Raw genomic sequence first — 16,867 nt, 5'->3', positions numbered from 1 at the left:
AAAAGAAAGCTGGAGTAGCCATACTTATATCAGACAAACTAGACTTTCAATTAAAGGCTGTAACAAGAGATGAAGAAGGACATTATATAATAGTGACAGGGTCTATCCATCAGGAAGAGCTAACAATTATAAATGTCTATGCGCCGAATACCGGAGTGCCCAAATATATAAAACAATTACTCATAAACACAAGCAACCTTATTGATAAGAATGTGGTAATTGCAGGGGACTTTAACACCCCACTTACAGAAATGGATAGATCATCTAGACACACGGTCAATAAAGAAACAAGGGCCCTGAATGAGACATTGGATCAGATGGACTTGACAGATATATTTAGAACTCTGCATCCCAAAGCAACAGAATATACTTTCTTCTCGAGTGCACATGGAACATTCTCCAAGATAGATCATATACTGGGTCACAAAACAGCCCTTCATAAGTTTACAAGAATTGAAATCATACCATGCATACTTTCAGACCACAATGCTATGAAGCTTGAAATCAACCACAGAAAAAAGTCTGGAAAACCTCCAAAAGCATGGAGGTTAAAGAACACCCTACTAACGAATGAGTGGGTCAACCAGGCAATTCCAGAAGAAATTAAAAAATATATGGAAACAAATGAAAATGAAAATACAACAATCCAAACGCTTTGGGATGCAGCCAAGGCAGTCCTGAGAGGAAAATACATTGCAATCCAGGCCTATCTCAAGAAACAAGAAAAATCCCAAATACAAAATCTAACAGCACACCTAAAGGAACTAGAAGCAGAACAGCAAAGGCAGCCTAAACCCAGCAGAAGAAGAGAAATAATAAAGATCAGAGCAGAAATAAACAATATAGAATCTAAAAAAACTGTAGAGCAGATCAACGAAACCAAGAGTTGGTTTTTTGAAAAAATAAACAAAATTGACAAACCTCTAGCCAGGCTTCTCAAAAAGAAAAGGGAGATGACCCAAATAGATAAAATCATGAATGAAAATGGAATTATTACAACCAATCCCTCAGAGATACAAACAATTATCAGGGAATACTATGAAAAATTATATGGCAACAAATTGGACAACCTGGAAGAAATGGACAAATTCCTGAACACCCACACTCTTCCAAAACTCAATCAGGAGGAAATAGAAAGCTTGAACAGACCCATAACCAGCGAAGAAATTGAATCGCTTATCAAAAATCTCCCAACAAATAAGAGTCCAGGACCAGATGGCTTCCCAGGGGAGTTCTACCAGACGTTTAAAGCAGAGATAATACCTATCCTTCTCAAGCTATTCCAAGAAATAGAAAGGGAAGGAAAACTTCCAGACTCATTCTATGAAGCCAGTATTACTTTGATTCCTAAACCAGACAGAGACCCAGTAAAAAAAGAGAACTACAGGCCAATATCCCTGATGAATATGGATGCCAAAATTCTCAATAAGATACTAGCAAATCGAATTCAACGGCATATAAAAAGAATTATTCACCATGATCAAGTGGGATTCATTCCTGGGATGCAGGGCTGGTTCAACATTCGCAAATCAATCAACGTGATACATCACATTAACAAAAAAAAAGAGAAAAACCATATGATCCTGTCAATCGATGCAGAAAAGGCCTTTGACAAAATCCAGCACCCTTTCTTAATAAAAACCCTTGAGAAAGTCGGGATAGAAGGAACATACTTAAAGATCATAAAAGCCATTTATGAAAAGCCCACAGCTAACATCATCCTCAACGGGGAAAAACTGAGAGCTTTTTCCCTGAGATCAGGAACACGACAGGGATGCCCACTCTCACCGCTGTTGTTTAACATAGTGCTGGAAGTTCTAGCATCAGCAATCAGACAACAAAAGGAAATCAAAGGCATCAAAATTGGCAAAGATGAAGTCAAGCTTTCGCTTTTTGCAGATGACATGATATTATACATGGAAAATCGGATAGACTCCACCAAAAGTCTGCTAGAACTGGTACATGAATTCAGCAAGGTTGCAGGATACAAAATCAATGTACAGAAATCAGTTGCATTCTTATACACTAACAACGAAGCAACAGAAAGACAAATAAAGAAACTGATCCCATTCACAATTGCACCAAGGAGCATAAAATACCTAGGAATAAATCTAACCAAAGATGTAAAGGATCTGTATGCTGAAAACTATAGAAAGCTTATGAAGGTAATTGAAGAAGATTTAAAGAAATGGAAAGACATTCCCTGCTCATGGATTGGAAGAATAAATATTGTCAAAATGTCAATACTACCCAAAGCTATCTACACATTCAATGCAATCCCAATCAAAATTGCACCAGCATTCTTCTCAAAACTAGAACAAGCAATCCTAAAATTCATATGGAACCACAAAAGGCCCCGCATAGCCAAAGTCATTTTGAAGAAGAAGACCAAAGCAGGAGGCATCACAATCCCAGACTTTAGCCTCTACTACAAAGCTGTCATCATCAAGACAGCATGGTATTGGCACAAAAACAGACACATAGACCAATGGAATAGAATAGAAACCCCAGAACTAGACCCACAAACGTATGGCCAACTCATCTTTGACAAAGCAGGAAAGAACATCCAATGGAAAAAAGACAGTCTCTTTAACAAATGGTGCTGGGAGAACTGGACAGCAACATGCAGAAGGTTGAAACTAGACCACTTTCTCACACCATTCACAAAAATAAACTCAAAATGGATAAAGGACCTGAATGTGAGACAGGAAACCATCAAAACCCTAGAGGAGAAAGCAGGAAAAGACCTCTCTGACCTCAGCCGTAGCAATCTCTTACTCGACACATCCCCAAAGGCAAGGGAATTAAAAGCAAAAGTGAATTACTGGGACCTTATGAAGATAAAAAGCTTCTGCACAGCAAAGGAAACAACCAACAAAACTAAAAGGCAACCAACGGAATGGGAAAAGATATTTGCAAATGACATATCGGACAAAGGGCTAGTATCCAAAATCTATAAAGAGCTCACCAAACTCCACACCCGAAAAGCAAATAACCCAGTGAAGAAATGGGCAGAAAACATGAATAGACACTTCTCTAAAGAAGACATCCGGATGGCAACAGGCACATGAAAAGATGTTCAGCGTCGCTCCTTATCAGGGAACTACAAATCAAAACCACACTCAGGTATCACCTCACGCCAGTCAGAGTGGCCAAAATGAACAAATCAGGAGACTCTAGATGCTGGAGAGGATGTGGAGAAACGGGAACCCTCTTGCACTGTTGGTGGGAATGCAAATTGGTGCAGCCGCTCTGGAAAGCAGTGTGGAGGTTCCTCAGAAAATTAAAAATAGACCTACCCTATGACCCAGCAATAGCACTGCTAGGAATTTATCCAAGGGACACAGGAGTACTGATGCATAGGGGCACTTGTACCCCAATGTTCATAGCAGCACTCTCAACAATAGCCAAATTATGGAAAGAGCCTAAATGTCCATCAACTGATGAATGGATAAAGAAATTGTGGTTTATATACACTATGGAATACTACGTGGCAATGAGAAAAAATGAAATATGGCCTTTTGTAGCAACGTGGATGGAACTGGAGAGTGTGATGCTAAGTGAAATAAGCCATACAGAGAAAGACAGATACCATATGGTTTCACTCTTATGTGGATCCTGAGAAACTTAACAGGAACCCATGGGGGAGGGGAAGGAAAAAAAAAAAAGAGGTTAGAGTGGGAGAGAGCCAAAGCATAAGAGACTGTTGAGAACTGAGAACAAACTAAGGGTTGATGGGGGGTGGGAGGGAGGAGAGGGTGGGTGATGGGTATTGAGGAGGGCGCCTCTTGGGATGAGCACTGGGTGTTGTATGGAAACCAATTTGACAATAAATTTCATATATAAATAAATAAAAAATAAAATAAAAAAAATAAAATAAACTTCACGATAGGGGTGCCTGGATGGCTCAGTCCATTGAACATTGAGTCGGCTCAGGTTATGATCTCACAGTTCGTGGATTTGAGCCCCACGTAGGGCTCTGTGCTGACAGCCTAGATGCTGCTTCGGATTCTGTGTCTCCCTCTCTCTCTGCCCCTCCCCTGCTCATGCTCTGTATCTCTCCCTCAAAAATAAATAAAAATTAAAAAAAAAAAAACTAAAACACTTCGTGGAGGATCTGCTTTTTGTTTTTAAAAATGTTTAGTTGATTTCAATTCAAAAAGTCACACGCAGCTGATGGCTATGTATTGGATACCCCAGATCAATAATCTCACCCATTTCTCCCCACCACCATGTTTTTCATTTTTTAAGTTTTTATTGAAATTCCAGTTAGTTAACATACTACCATGTTGTTTTAAAGCAAATCCCAAACATATTATTTAATCCATGCACCAATATCTTTTAAAGCTTTCCAGATGATTTAACTGTGAAACCACAGTTGGAAACCAATCACTAGTCTATCAAATACTCAAAACTGTAACACTTCATTTAACTTGGGGACTTTCAGCAACTTCACAACCTTGACAACCCGGTTCTAACCTTGAGTGCATATCCAATCACCTGATGAGCCCAGACTCCACTCCCAGAGATCTGGATTTGGGGAGATAACTTTTTCTCTCCCTCCTCCTCTTGCTCCTTCCCCATTTTTCCACAAACTCGTTATGTGATTCTAATGTGCAGTCTGAATTGAGAAGCACTGCTTAAAAGTCTTTCTATATAAACCATATTCCAGAGACCAGCCTCACCTGGAAGCTGGTTGAAGACAGCAGAATCTCGGGGCCCAACCCAGACCTTCTGAATCAGAATTTACATTTTAACAAGCTTCCCCAGGTGCACACTGAACATGCACACTGAAGTTTAAGGAGTACTACTGTAAAGCAGTGGTTCTCAGAGTGTGGTCCCCTGACCAGGACCCTTGGGCTGCAAACTTGTTAACAGTATAAGTTCTGGAGCCTCATCCCAAGCCTACAGAATCAGAAACGCTGGGGGTCAGGCAGAGCAAGCTTTATTTGTACTTTCACCAGCCCTCCTGGTGATGCTGATGCACATTCTAGTTCAAGACCCACTGCTCTGAAGTCTAGAACTTCACTGTATTGCCTAAGCAGCAAGTACTGCTTACAAAAACAACATTTCACTTCAAAAGAGAAGCTGAAGCCATTCTTGGTCTTCTACACAAACAATTCTACATAAATTAAGATATCTCTTTTTAACTCTCTTTGACATATGAAAACAAGGAGTGCAATTAAAAACAAAGCAACCTGGGATCCTTAGGAAAGTATAGGCCAATAACTGATGTTCATAAAAGCATCCAAGATACTAAACATGTTGGTGATGTTCCATACATTCTCCTTGAGAAGGCACCCAAGTTTACATTTTAGAAATAGTTCTATTACAATGTTGTACATTTCTTCCAAGCAAAAAAGAATTGCTTAGAATAGTCTATTGTGTCACATAGTTCATTCCTAAAATGGGGAGGTGAGGGAGGGGCACAAGAAGAAAAGTCCTTCTAGGATGGCATGGGAGGACCCAACACCACTCTCTGGAGAAGTTCCTGTTAAGCTTTTTGAGGTCTTGAATTCTTCTGAGAACTGGAGCAAAGACCTTCTGCCTTTAAAATGCATGTCCAGAATGTACATAAAATTTTTCATAGTGTCAGAGGAGTCAAGGCCCCTAGGCTAATGGGTATGATGCTGAGGATGCCTATTCCGGTACAGAAAGCAGGCAGAGAGAAGAGAATGCAACTGTCTCCGGGGGAGAACCATTCAGACCCCTGCCAAATCCTAGCTTATTCTTTCACCAGCTAAACAACAATCAGATATTCATATTCCACTGAAAAAGTGGGTGCAGGAAGGCCGGTTTTACTGCTGCCAACTACAAGTAAGGAAACTGAAATCCAGAACAGTGAGAGGCTAGTCTAGGTGGGCCAGTGACAGTCAAACTTGGCCTTTCCACTGGCCCATCTCCTGCATACTAGGATGCAAGAACTCTGCCTTCCTCACAGCTCCAGGACTGCCAGGCACACCGGTCTCTCTCTCTTTACTGCCCACCCTTTAGAGCCCATCTCCCACACAGTCACAGCCTGCCACCCATTACCCTTTGTCCCCTCCTGAGTAGGGAAAGCCCATTTCTGCCTCCAAGCCTCTATTCCAAGCTGGGTAGGGTTGGCCAGCCCATCCTTGAAGCCTCAATGAATCCTGAACAGGAAGAAGTCTTAAATCAATGACACTCTGGCGCTGACTGTTGTAATGCCTTTTCCCACAACTAAAAGCATGAGATCCTTGCGAGTAGTCATGTGCCTCATCTCTGCATCCCCAGAGTTGGCCAGTGAGCACTCAACCAACCGATGAGGCAGGGAGGTCAGACACCACTCCAGACTATGGAGATTAATAATGGAGAAGACTTCAGGCCTTTGCAAGTGTTAGTTTACCCTGGTATTGTGTTTGCAGACAAGGCTGTCTCCAGGACTAAACTTTAAGCCCCTGAGGACACAGGTGAGTTTCCTATCTTTATGTGAGAAGTACCAAGGGCCATGTTGTATAGGTGTTATATATAGAGCGGGTGGCCTTAAGACCCTCTATTTTCCTGAAGAGTCAAGTTCTTCCAAACAAAGTAGCCATAGGGTCTAGGCTGAATGCTAATGAGATATCAGGAAATGGGGAGCCTAATCCTACACACCCACCTTTCAGGAACCCCAAACACACATTAATGGGACAAACTGCAGGTCCGGCCACCCTCTCCCACAGCCTCACAGCTCCTCAAACCACACACACTGTCCCCAACTTCTCTCTTCTCCTCCAGCAGAGCCCCAGCAGGCTGCTCTTTTCAAAACTGTTCTCATACATCACGCTCTGACCTGGGGTGGGAGGGTGCCTGTGTTTCTAGCACCAATGTCGCTTCTGTAGAGCTTGCGGAGGACACAGCATCTGGCAAGCTTGGAGCCCAGGGGCATACCACACAGGTGACTGTGAATGCACGGGTGTGTACATGAATGTGCACAAGCATGTACAAGCACAAGTCTTGGGAGCTGGAACACAGTTGACTTTAGTAACTGGCTGCCTGCCCTGAGTCCTAGCAGCAAGCAAGGCCCTGGGTATTGCACCCTTATTCCTATCACCTGTAAGGGAATGAGGTAGTATACATTTCCCAGCACAGCAGCCCTTGGGAATGGGCCACAGAGGTTGTGACTCAAGTCCAGCTCCAGGAGCACAGACAGTCCAAAGGGCCAGGCAAAGAGATCCTTGCCCCTCAGGCTGCAACTTGATGCCTCCTCGTACAGTCATCTTCTCTCCTGACAGTCTATTTGAAGAGCAGTGATAACCGTGAAATAAGGCAGAGAACAACCTAAGAGAGGTCTAATGTATTGCTACGCTGTGCAGTCAGAGAGTTCTGTGGGGCTTCAGAAATGAGGCCAAGCTGCACCTTGCGGAGGGGTCCCGGGGTGCTATGGTGGGGGGGGGGGAGGGTGAAAGTTGCAAATGTGACGGAAGAGGTAGTAGTCATGTATGCTAGGAGACAACATGGTGAGGAGTGCAGATGAGCAGATTACAAATATGTGCTCAAGATAAAAAGGACATGGGGGCAGGAAAGAGTCCTTTGCTCCCATTCCAACTTGTCTGAGGTAAAATTTTGTGTGTGTACACATGTCCAGCATGTATATGTGTGTGTGTGTTTCTTTTTGCACGATCATACCATAACCATGATTTCAACTTACTTTACTCAACCATTAGTTTTGAACATCTCTCCCTGTTAATATATAAAAATCAGCCTAAAAACTTGTAATGGTTGCTTATTCCATTACAGGAGGGTACGGAATGCCCCTAAGCTGTAGGATTTCTGCTTGTTTCCAATATCCTGCTATTTGAAATCCAGCAATTTGTCTTTGCCAGTGGGATAACCCTACAGAAGAATTTCTGGGTCAGGGGCAACTCCAAGTACATTCCTACCAACAGTTCAAATGACACTTACTGAGCACTTACCATGTGTACAAAAGCGGTAAAATAAAACAGCTTTTATTTTAATGACACTGAAAGTAAGCTGATCCTGAGCTCTCGACCCCAAAAAGGAGGAGACCATTTATTGAGAGATGAGTTGAGGGCCTTTCTACTCTTTGTATATATTTTTATATTGCATGCACATATATATTTTATTATAAATATTAAATGTGCATTCTAACATGTGAATTATGAAACCTCAGTGCATATCAGGTAATTACATGGCATATTTAACCCAATCTAGTATACATCATAAATTCTTTTCACTGTCTTCAGCACAACCCAGTGTGAGATGAAATTATGTGCATAAAAAAAAAATCACCCTGCACTTTTTTAGAATTCTCTCCCAGGGGTTGCAAGGATTGCCTGTGGTGGAGAACCAAATTAGTCTGTAGCCTCAAACCCACTCCCACCCCTCATAACAGCCCCAGCATGAAGGAACATTAACATCAGGCAATAGCTCAGCTTGCTGATTTTCCAGCTGGAAAACCAGTGAGTAGGAAGCAGGGCTCCGCACTTGGGTTCTGATTTCCTACAAAGCAAAATTCTCATAGCTGTCCCCACGCAGACCCTTTCTCTGCCCCCACCCTTTGATCAAAAGTGAAAGTCACTGCCACAGCACACAAGCCTTGGCCTCAAAGATCCATGTTACTCACTGGTTCCCAGAAAAGCACTTGTCTGGGACACGGCTTAAGGAGCAGCCAAGAAGAGTTCATTGATCTCTGTCTCCAGGGCTCAGTGGCTTTGGCACCAGGAGGGGCCAAGGCTTTCCAGATGTTCCATGGAATGGCTGGACCAGCTCCAGGAAAGCCCGGCAGACCTACAAAGGGACGCCTGTTCCCCAAGTGTGCGTCATTCTAAATCACAAGCTCTCTGAGGAGAGCGCCCTCCAAAGCAGGCAGGGCCTTCATAGAGAGGTCTGCAGGGTCCTCACTCCGTGTCCTGGTCCACCACCCAGCTCTGGAGCTCTGCCACTTCCATGACACCCCTCCCCCAGCATTCACATGCACAAACATTTTCCCCAAACTACCGGCTCTGGTTTCTATACGAACAAAGCAAAAGCCAACAAGGTTTGAAAAAGCATCAAACTTGATGGCAACCATGCAGATGGGCAGAGAAAAAATCCTGGGAAACTCTGGCCTCATCGTAGCAATCTGCCCTCAGAGGACTGCCAGCCCACCAGGGGCCGGAGCTACAAATCTAAAAACTGAGCTCTCCACTCCCAAGGGTGCAATTCCCTTCCTTTGGCTCCACCTACCCTCCCTGGAAAGAAGAAGTCCAGAGAATACACTGAATAATGCCCTACACAAGTTGGAAAGTTATCTGAACAGGGAGCAAATCCTAAATACAGCATTGGGACTATCACACTGCGATGATACCATGACTGCTACGAATACCACTGGCTCAAACTCACTGCACATTTTTGAGGACGTAGTTTGTGCCAGGCACTAATCCAGATTGCCAGGAATGCAATGACAACCCAGCAAGATAAAATACTTGCCCTCTGAAGCTTATATGCTAGAAAAGCAAATAGATAACAAGTGAAAAAAAATGTCAATAATAATTTCAAAAGGCACGCAGTGGAATTAAAAAAAAAAAAAAAGCAACTCAACAACAAAAAAGATTTCCAGAGAAGATGTTATGGTATAGAAATGAAGACTGTATGACAATGTAGAAAAAAAGTACACTTTCCATCTATGTGTATGGTGCTTTACTTTCAAAGTGGGTTTTCATGCATATAAACCCCTCCCGCCATCACCCTCTGTTAGTGAGTAGGATGGGAATGCATCAGGACGCTCACATGATTGAGCAGAAATAGAAGCCCAACCGTGTGAAATGACATGTTCTAGGTCCACACGTTTCACTCCTAGGATCTCTATTTACCAGATGGCCATAGATAGAATGTAAATATCAGCCTCATATAAACATTAGGGGAAGATATTTGCAACAAATGTAACTGACTCTGAAGCTATAAGATTTAGAAAAATCTATGTAAAAGTTTAAAAAGTAATGAACAACTATCTTTCAGGAGTGATCAAAAACCTGTAGATACATAAAAAGTTTCTCAATGTCACTAATAATCAGAGAAATACAAATTAAAACTCCAAGAAAGCATTCCCCACCATACTAGCAGAAATGTAAAAGTCTGATAATAACAACTATGAAGCTATAAAGCGATTGGAAACCGTAAACATGTCTGGTGGTAGCAGCAACTGGCATGATAGTTTGGACAACAATTTATCATTACCTAGTAAAGTTGAACATACACAAAAATATTGATCCATCATTTCCACACGAAAAGAAACCTAAAGAAACTGTAGAAGCAAGTATGCCCCAGATATTGTCCCTGATAGCAAAAACTTAAAAACGACCCAGGTATCCTGAATAGAACACCTAAATGAATTTTAATATATTAATATAATGGAATAAAAAATGAATGAACTACAGCCACCCACATCAATATGGATGAATCTCAAAAATATAACACTGCATGAACCACAAAAGAATTTACATAGGCTGTTACCACTTAAATAAACCTTCAAAAGTAAGTAAAAACAGGGGTGCCTGGGTGGCTCAGTTGGTTAAGCGTCTGACTTCAGCTCAGGTCATGATTTCATGGCTCGTGAGTTTGAGCCCCACATCGGGCTCTGTGCTGTCAGCTCACAGCCTGGAGCCTGCTTCGGATTCTGTGTCTCCCTCTCTCTCTCTACCCTTCCCCCACCACTCATGCTCTCTCTCTGTCTCAAAAATAAATAAACAGTAAAAAAAAAAAAAAAAGATAATTAAAGTAGGTAAAAAGAAAACAATGTATTATTTAAGGAAACATACATACAGGTGGTCAAATCATAAAGAAATGGGAGAAAACAACACACAATTCAGGACAGTAGTTACCTTTGGGGATAAATGGTGAAGACAAGATCAACAAAGGGTCACAGGGGGCTACAAAGGCACCAGAAATGTGGTATTTTTCTATCTGGATCATAGGTACATATGATCCATGATATATAATATATAATTTCCAATTAAAAATAGTGGGAAGAGGGTAAGGGAGAAAGACAAAGGCTGATTTAAATTAACCTTAAAGGAGAGAGTGATACAAGGGAAACAGATCACAAGAGGGTATTATTTTCTCCAGTCAAACCAAGAAATTATCATTTTTCATTTTCTAAGGCAAGACAGTCTGGTGAGGGCCTCGGGCAGTATGGGAAGGAAATTGAAAGTACTCTGGTTTGATTTATGTTCTAAAAATTTAAAAATAAAAACAAAATAGGTCCTTCTGCAGTCCAAGCTAGGTCTTTCTAGTTGGCCTGGCAGTGTAGTGGCTTCAAAGGCCATAATTACAGCCAGGGAGAAGTCCAGTGGCTGGACGGACATCTGTAATTAGGCAGGTGAAGTCTGCCTTACAGGTTCCAGGTGCTTGGCCGACAACCCTGCTGACGCCAAACCCACCTATGACAGGCAGTTCTTGGCATCCATACATTTCGCATTCTGACAACACACATGGATGCTCGGCTGACAGCTGGAAATCGCGTTTCACAGTGGTGTTCTCTGCCTGCCAAGCCACTGTGCCACCTTCATGCCTTCACCATACTTACCTGGACAACGTCACTCATTAATTCATGCAACAAACATTTCCTAAGTATGCCTGGACCCTGGTGCTGTGTGAGGCCATGAAGGTAGAGCAGAGAACAAAACAGACATCATCTCGGCCTCCATAGAACTTAGACTCTAAAGAAAGTGATTTTGCAATTATTTTAATATTTTGCTGTTTCCTGCTTTTTTTGTTGTTAAATAAAAATAATAGTAAGAAAAAATGAGAATATTGGCCTTTGTGATAAGATACATCTTTTCTACTTCGGAGAATAGATTCTAATATAGCAAATCAGCAAAGGGTTCTCAGGGGGCTGCAAAGGCCCCTAGTTAGCCTCAGCTGGACCCTTCCAGCCTGTAAACAGGTCGACAGGTTGCCCAAATGACCAAGTGGGGAAGAATGCTAGAAATAGGATTAAAGACAGTATCTAAACAACAAGACACAATGAGAGCCATTTTATAATATATTTTTGTTCTCTGACATACGTAGAAAAATGCTGCTACAGACCACGTCAAAATAAATTACTGCCTATACTTTCTTCTTTTTTTTTTATTTATTTATATATGAAATTTATTGTCAAATTGGTTTCCATACAACACCCAGTGCTCATCCCAAAAGGTGCCCTCCTCAATACCCATCACCCACCCTCTCCTCCCTCCCACCCCCCATCAACCCTCAGTTTGCTCTCAGTTCTCAACAGTCTCTTATGCTTTGGCTCTCTCCCACTCTAACCTCTTTTTTTTTTTTTTCCTTCCCCTCCCCCATGGGTTCCTGTCAAGTTTCTCAGGATCCACATAAGAGTGAAACCATATGGTATCTGTCTTTCTCTTGCCTATACTTTCTTCTAATAGATTTATGGTTTTAGGTCTCAACATTTAGGTCTTTAATCCATTTGGAGTTTAATGTTGTGTATGGTATAAGAAAGTGGTCGAGTTTCTCCTGCATGAAGCTGTCCAGTTTTCCCAATATCATTCAATAAATCACATTGAAAAGACTCTTTTCCCCACTACCTTCACCATAGATTAGTTGGCCATAAAAATGTGAGTTTATTTATGGGCTCTCTATTCTGTTCCATTGATCTCCATGTCTGTTTTTGTGCCAGCTCCATATTGTTTTGATTACTACAGCTTTGTAATGCATCTTGAAATCCGGGATTGTGATACCTCCAGCTTTGTTCTTTCTCAAGATTGCTTTGGCTACTCAGGGTCTGCTGTGATTTCATACAAATTTTAGGATTATTGGTTCTGATTCTGTGAAAAATGCTGTTGGCATCTTATAGGGATTGCACTGAACCTGCAGATTACTTTAGGTAGTGTGGACATTTTTTTAAATGTTTATTTATTTTTGAGAGAGAGAGAGAGAGAGAGAGAGAGAGAGAGAGAGAGAAATGGGGTACAGGCAGAGAGGGAGGGATACAGAGAATCCAAGGCACCCTTCAGGCTCTGAGCTGTCAACACAGAGCCTGACACGGGGCTCAAACTCATGAATTGCAAGATCATGACCTGAGCAGAAGTCAGACTCTCAACCAGCTGAGCCACCCAGGTGCTCCAGTAGTGTGGATATTTTAACTGTATTAATCCTTCCAATCCATGAGCATGGAATATTTTTCCATTTATTTGTGTTGTGTTCAGTTTCTCTCATCAGTGTTTACAGTTTTCAGAGTGCAGAGCTATTATTTCCTGGTTAAGATAATTCCTAGGTATTTCATTCTTTTTGGTGCAACAGTAAATATTTTAATTCTCTGCAATGTAATCTCCCATTACAACATTAACTCAGTTATTCAAATTTTCACTATTTTAACCTCCAGACACCTTTTTAGAAGTGTGTACAAATTTAAGGACCTACCTACAAACATAGCTGTTGGTTCCCTGAGCATGAGGAAATTCAAGAGATACTTAGGATTTCGTCTTTCTGTAAGGATTGGTCTTTTCTTTTCTTTTCCTTTTATTTCTTTATTCTTTCTTTCTTTACTTCTTTCCTTTTATTTCTCTCTTTATTCCTCTATTTATTCCTTTCCTTACTCCTTTTTTTAATAAAGGAATAGTTAGATATTCCATAAGTATCAAGAGGTTAAACCAGCAACACATGAAAGTTCTGAAGGTAAAATATCAAGCATTTAAAAATATATAGGTAAACGTTAAGGGGAAATGGGTCAGTTGCCTTCCTGGTGCCCCAGCTCATACAGGCAATAAATTATTAATTGGAATCCTTATACCAATACATCACAAACCATGGTGAGAATTTATCTATTCAAAATCAAACCATTTCTCAGGGCAAGAAGTTAAGTAAAGTCTAATCAAAGGAACTTCCATTCTTCCTACATCTATAGCTCCTATGCTTCTTAAATCTGCGGAGAAACTCTTTACTCACGGCACACATGAACTGATTCTGTTTCCCCAAAGTCTGAGGAGAAGATACCCTCAGCACGCATGAACTGATTATCTTTCCGCTAAGTCTAAGGAGAAACTCCTGATGCTCAGCACACATGATCTGGTGCTGTTTCCCTCAAGTCTGAGGAGAAACTCCTTACCCCCAGCACGTATGAACTGATTCTGTTTTCCGCAAGTGTGTGGAGAAATTCCTTACCCCAGCACAAATGAAATGACGCTGCTTCCCCTAAGTCTGAGAAGAAATTCCTGACCCTCAGCACCCATGAAGTGATGCTGTTTCCCTTAAGCCTGAGGAGAAATTCATTACCCCCAGCACGCGTGAACTGATGCTCTTTCCCTAAGTCTGAAGGGAAACTCCACACCTCCAGCACGCATGAACTGATGCAGTTTCCCTTGAGTGTGAGGAGAAACTCCTTACCCCCAGCACACCTGACTTCATACTATTTCCCTGACTCTGAGGAGAAACTCCTGGCCCAAGCACACAAACACTGAACCTGTTTCCCTTAAGTCTGAGGAGAAACTCCTTACCCCCAGCACGCATGCACTGATGCTGTTTCCCCTATGTCTGAGGAGAAACTCCAAAATTCCCGGCACCTATGGACTGATTCTGTTTTGCCTAAGTCTGAGGAGAACCTCCTTATCCACTGCACATGTGAACGGATGCCGTTTCCCTTAATTCTGAGGAGAAACTCCTTACCCAGGGCATACATGAACTATTGCTGTTTCCCGTACATCTGAGGTGAAACTCCTTACGTCTAGCACGCATAAAGTGAAGCTGTTTCCATTAGTCTCAGGAGAAACTCCTCACCCCATGCATACATGAACGGATGCTGTGTCACGTACATCTGAGGAGAAAGTCCTTACTCCTAGCATGCCTGAACTGATGCTGTCTCGCTTAATTCTGAGGAGAATATCCTTACCGAAGGCACGCTTGAACCTGATGCTGTCTCACTTAATTCTGAGAAGAAATTCTTTACCCCCAGCACCCATGAAGTGATGCTGATTCCCGTAAGTCTGAGGAAAACTGCTTACCCCAAGCACACATGACCTCATGCTGTATCCTTTAAGTTTGAGGTGAAACTCCTTACCCCCAACAACAATGAACTCATGCTGTTTCCCCTAAGTCTGAGGAAAGCCTCCTTATGCCCAGCACACCTGAACTGATTCTGTTTCCCTAAGTGTGAGGAGAAAATCCTTACCCCCTGCACACATGAACTGATGCTGTTTCCCCTCAGTCTGAGGAGAAACTCCTTATGCCAAGCACATATCATCTGTTGCTGTTTCCCATAATTCTGAGGAGAAACTCCTTACCCAGCATGCTGAACTGATGGTGTTTCCCCTTAGTCTGAGGAGAAACTCCATGCCCCCAGGATACATGAACTCATGCCATCCCCCTAAGTCTGAGGAGAAAACTCCTTAATGCAGGCACCCATGATCTGTGGCTGTTTCCCTTCATTCTGAGGAAAAACTCCTTACCCCCAGCACGCATGCACTGATGCTGTTTCCCCAAAGTCTGAGGAGAAACTCCTTACCCCCACCATGCATGAACTGATGCTGTTTCCCCTAAGTCTGAGGGGAAACTCCATAACGCCCAGGACCTATGTACTGATTCTGTTTTGCCTACGTCTGAGGAGAAACTCCTTACCCTCTGCCCACATTAACTGATGCTTTTTCTACTAATTCTGAGGAGAAACTCCTTACCCATGGCATTCATGAACTGATGCTGTTTCCCATACATCTGAGGTGAAACTCCTCACCCCTAGCACGCATGAAGTGATGCTCTTTCCCATAAGTCTGAGGAGAAACTCCTTACCCCAAGCACACATGAACGGATGCTATTCCACCTAAGTCTGAGGAGAAACTCTGTACTACTGGCTTCCTCAACTGATGCTGTCTTGCTCATGTCTGAGGAGAATATCCTTACCCCAGGCACACATGAACTGATGCTGTCTCACTTCATTCTGAGAAGAAATTCCCTACCCTCAGCACCCATGAAGTGATGCTGTTTCCCTTACGTCTGAGGAGAAACTCCTACCCCCAGCACGCATGACCTCATGCTGTATCCTTTATGTCTGAGGTGAAACTCCTTACCCCCAGCACCCATGAACTGATGCTCTTTCCCCTAAGTTTGAGGAGAACCTCCTTATACCCAGCACACATGCACACATGAACTGATTCTGTTTCCCTTAAGTGTGAGGAGAAATCCTTAGCCCCAACCCACATGAACTGATGCTGTTTCCCCTAAGCATGAGGAGAAACTCCTTAACCCTGTACACATGAAATGGTTGCTTTCAGCCTTTCTTATTGCCAAGTAGCATTCCATTGTATATACAAACCAAATCTATTTTATCCATTCATTAGTGGATGGACATTTAGGCTCTTTCCATAATTTGGCTATTGCTGAATGTGCTTCTATAAACAAAACCATGCCATCTGCAGCAATATGGATGTAACCGAAGGGCATTATGCTAAGTGAAATAAGTCAGGCAGAGAAGGACAGATATCATATGTTTTCACTCATATGTGGATCTTGAGAAACTTAACAGAAAACCTTTGGGGACAGGAAGGGGGAAATTAGTTACTAACAGAGAACAGAGAAAAATTAAAGAATGAAAAAATAGTTTTAGACAGATTTCCTTTTCTTTGTATATAATACTATTTTGTTGTAAATGATAGGCACCCATAGATACACATTTAAGTAATCAATGATGAGGTTCTCCACCAGGGACACCTGTTATATTGATACATCCCTTCCTTATTTTAAACCTAGCCCAGGAGAACTTTGTTTGCTGTTTTATTGTTGTTGTTTGTTTGTTTTCACAAGTGTAAGCCAAATATATTCAATAAATATGTTAAAATAATAGTTCTGTTTCCAAAAAACCACTGAAGTCAAAGTGTTTTAAATTAATTCTATTTGGATTTCAATCCATCTTTCTTTGTTTTTGAATCCTATT

The 16,867-nt window shown here is 41.9% G+C and overlaps 1 long non-coding RNA gene across 1 annotated transcript in view; it reads right to left on the bottom strand.

The window, feature by feature from the left end:
* Nucleotides 1–16,867, bottom strand: part of LOC121044665 (uncharacterized) — a 28,562-nt gene that overhangs the window by 10,726 nt on the left and 969 nt on the right. Inside the window, exon 2 of the long non-coding RNA XR_005797419.1 lies at nt 12,331–12,340. This is a non-coding gene — a long non-coding RNA (uncharacterized LOC121044665). The remainder of the gene's footprint in view (nt 1–12,330; nt 12,341–16,867) is intronic.

The sequence above is a fragment of the Herpailurus yagouaroundi genome, unplaced genomic scaffold (genome assembly GCF_014898765.1).
Source record: "Herpailurus yagouaroundi ecotype Mexico unplaced genomic scaffold, PumYag 189, whole genome shotgun sequence".
In the NCBI taxonomy this organism is placed as follows: Eukaryota; Metazoa; Chordata; class Mammalia; order Carnivora; family Felidae; genus Herpailurus; species Herpailurus yagouaroundi.
This window is presented reverse-complemented; position numbering and strand designations above follow the sequence as displayed.